This window comes from Vulpes lagopus, chromosome 8 (genome assembly GCF_018345385.1).
Source record: "Vulpes lagopus strain Blue_001 chromosome 8, ASM1834538v1, whole genome shotgun sequence".
NCBI classification, from domain to species: Eukaryota; Metazoa; Chordata; class Mammalia; order Carnivora; family Canidae; genus Vulpes; species Vulpes lagopus.
In genome coordinates this window covers 98,520,525-98,524,499 of record NC_054831.1, presented here as the reverse complement: position 1 = coordinate 98,524,499, position 3,975 = coordinate 98,520,525, and the positions used below count along the sequence as shown (strand labels likewise).

The window sequence follows — 3,975 nt, the reverse complement described above, 5'->3', positions numbered from 1 at the left end:
GGTGACCCTCCATGTCCACATTGTCCTCATCGCTCTCCTCTCTCCTCCAGCAACTCAGGAGAAGCCAGTACCCAGGCCATTCCCTACAGGACTGCTCAGGAGACTGACAGGAAGACATAGAGACCACCACACTGAAGTCTATAGTGAGACCAGGTCCTACTATGTTCTTTTTTTTTTCCAGTTTGAAACCATACTTTATTTTTAATGTAGCTAGAAATCCAATAACTATATATTTTTAAGCAGAAAAAACTCCTTTACTTTTCCTTCTTATAGCATCGTTAGCACAAGAAAAAACACTTCTGGTTTAGAAATGATACTGAGTTCCTATGAAAATGAATGAATGTACTTTGTATTTGTGGAACTTAAAAGCACAGGACACATTTTCAGAAGACCAATTTTACTTTTACCCATTTCTAGTAATATTTGCAGTGTTAGAATGTACTTAATATATAATTAAGTAAATCAAATAAGGAACCCAAAAGAAACTGGTCTTGAGTTATTCACAGCACACATTAGAAAACTTGAGAACACACATTAACAACAAAAAACCACTGGCAAGCTCAAACGCAAGTTTATATGCTGAGTATTTTTAAAGGGTTTAAAAAGCATGCTCAGTTAGCATACAGCCTTTTCTCCTTATATAACAGATGCATTTCTATCCGCTTGTGTACAGCAAAGGGTTAGAACCTGAATCAACTCACTTTTGATATTAGAAATGTGCTATTTCAGAAATGTATTCCTTGGAATTTTCTTCACTGCTCCAACCACTGATTCTTCAAATAGGCAAAGTACAGAGGGTCTCATCCCTTGAAACCGTTTTTAAACACGGTTAAAATGAAAGATAGGTAGAAACCTAGCAATTCCTGTACAGCGCCTGGACTTGGTCTTAATTAAATGTAGGAGTTGAATGTACAATGGAAAACTATCATTTGTTTATGCTTAGAAGAGAGGAAGGGAGGGAGAGAAGAGATTGGGAAAAGGTGCAGTATTTAAGAGCTGAATAGGAGCATGATGACTCATAATGCCATCAACTTCACAGCGAAGAACCACGGATCTCAACAATTTTATAATTCATGTTGGATCAAGAAGTTTGGTTCCCCTCCATAGATGAATGAATTCAAACCTCATACTCTCCCAAATATGAAATTGAATAATATAAGATAAACTCCAATTGCAACAGGTATTTCCTAAGTTGAAGACTGAACACCAAAGGGAATCCCTCCTTCCAACATCTTTTGACATGGTAAGATTTCGCCAAAGTGGAAACCTAACATTTAGATATGAAATCGCTTGGGCCAAGTAAGAAACTACAGCTGTTTTGAGTATCACCTTACATAATCACTATATGTATTACATATTAAACCCAGCATTACATATGCTTGCACAATTATGCAGTGAATGATAACAGTACTGATGATGCCAGTGAAAGGGGCTGTCTTTAGCCCAAAAAGAGTACTGGATGGGTGGTGGTGAAAACAATTGAAAAGCACACAAAGAAATGGGTATTTTCTGACCAGGAAAGGTCACTCTAAACACAGAAATATAAAAATAAAAGTATTCCCTTATTTCCTCTATGTGGAAATAATGCAAAACATTTATTTTCTGTATCAGACAAGAACACAGCTAAGTAATCCAGCTCTACTGCAGCATTATAAAAATCATCCCTTCAGCACAGTGTAAGATCTAAATGCATCTGCCCAAGGGTGCACACTATATAAAAGGAGTAAGGTTGCTGCTGCCCTGGCAAGCACTTCCGGTCCCTACCCAGGTCCTACTGCAATACTGGTGGTCCCAATGGTTTTATCCAAATAAATCATGTTTAAAAAGTAAAACATTTAAGGGACGCCTGGATGGCTCAGCAGTTGAGTGCCTGCCTTCGGCCCAGGGCATGATCCTGGAGCCCTGGGATCAAGTCCCACATCAGGCTCCTTGCATGGAGCCTGCTTCTCCCTCTGCCTTTGTCTCTGCCTCTGTGTGTGTGTGTGTGTGTGTGTGTGTGTGTGTGTGTGTGTCTCTCATGAACAAATAAATAAAATCTTTAAGAAAAAAAAAAGTAAAACATTTAAAAAAAACAAGTCAAAATACCTCAGTAACCATATTCCCAACTCAAACTTCATCTATTTAAATGTTATATTTGCCTCCTGTTAATAAACCTTTATTTCACTCAAACTGAGCAGTAATAAATCTTCCACACCGAAGTAGCTTCCTTGCTCAATTAATCCAAAGGGAAAAAACTGAAATGATTAGTAAAGAAAAATGTAGGGACTAACACACTCTTTTAATGTTTTTAAATATTTTTAAGGTCTAGAAAGTCTTTAAAGTTTGTAATTCCTAGTAGGAAAACATTATCTGCATGAATACCCTAATGGCAAACCACTGTAGAATGTTGCAGTTGCATGTGGGGCAGAGGGGTAGGGATTCTCTTCACGGCACCCCAGCTTTCTTCTTGAGAAGGTCAGAGGTACGCTGGTTTGTATTATTGCGACATCTATTAGGTGATCGAAGTTGCTTTTCCTTCAGCAAGGGCTTTATTTGTCAGAAGGGCATTATGCTTGATCTCCAAATTTGGCTGACAATTTACTAATGAGATTCATAACCTTTGGGTTGCTCTGATATTTTGACATATATGCTGGGTTCTGGGCTACATCCTGGAAGGCCACTGTAACTTCTGGATCCTGCATGGCCGCAAGAACTTCTGGGTCACTAAGAATTTCATCGAGCCCAGGCATTCCTGCCATTCCAGGCATCCCGCCTGCCATTCCAGGCATTCCTCCAGGAAAATTACTAGGCATTCCCCCTGGAAAGCCACCTGGGAAAGAGCCATACTGAGCTCCTGATTGTCCTGTGGCTTCTTCCTCCCTCTGGGCTCTTTCATGTTCTTCCCAAGCCTTCTTAACCCTTTCTATTCTTTCTTGGATCTCTCACTCTTCACGTTTTCGTTCATACTTCCTCCAACGTTCAGCAATTTTCTGGGCCCTGGGTTGAACTTCTTTCAGCATTGCACTCGCATCTTCATCATAATCCAGTTTACAAGCAAGGAACAAGATCATGTGCTACTTCTTCCCAATGACCCAGAAGTCTGTGTGCTTTCCCCCGCCACTTGTAAGGCTGAGCTGGATCAGGATTTATTTCAATAGCTCTGTCACAGTCTCGAATGGCAGCATTTGGCTTCTGTAATTTGATGAAGACACTGGCTCTCTTGGCATACAAAATGGCCAAGCGAGGATTCAGTTTGATGGCATCTGTGAACAAGTCAATGGCTTTCTGTAGTTCGCCATCATCTAGGGCATCAATGGGGGCAGCCACGTTTTTTTCATTTGCCTGATCCATCATTTCCTCGGTTATCTCTACATTTTCATCTCCCATTTCTTGAGGGGCATCAGTACCTGGTTCAATTACACCTTCATTGTCCATTTCTAGATCACTTTCCTCACTTGATGGTTCGTCTGTCTTTATGTTTTCCTCTGCCTTCTTCCTATCTGTTTTTTCTTCCTTGATATTGTCTTCTGATTTAGTTTTATGAGTAGCAGGTGGTATTTTACCCCCCATGCTCTCCACTCACTCCCGCAGGACGTGCAGTTCCTCAGTGTGCAGAACACTCAGATCCTGCTTACACATTTTCACGAAGGCCCAAAGCTCGCTCACTTTGTGGGGGTCCATGATCCAGAGGCGCTGGCGGGCGGCGGGTGCAGCTGAGGCTGTGGCCTGATTCCAGGCGTAGGTACCAGCCCAGCGTGACCGTGTGGAAGGACCCTACTATGCTCTTCACGAAAGCAGAAAGGAGCTTTCTTCCCCACATGGGTAGTAGCTTCTGCACATCTGTCCTCAAACTGTGTTTCCTTGTGAACCTAACATCTTACAGCAATTTCTCCTGAGCAGCATTTTCAGATTTCACTCCCAGCTTATTTTTGCTCTGACCCAGAGAACAGAACATGACTTTTTGCTCAGAATTGCTCAGCCCGGGGATCCCTGGGT

The 3,975-nt window shown here is 41.5% G+C and overlaps 1 pseudogene; it reads right to left on the bottom strand.

Moving 5' to 3' along the window:
• Positions 1–2,546: 2,546 nt before the first annotated feature.
• On the bottom strand, positions 2,547–3,660 carry LOC121498171 (annotated as a pseudogene).
• Positions 3,661–3,975: the final 315 nt, after the last annotated feature.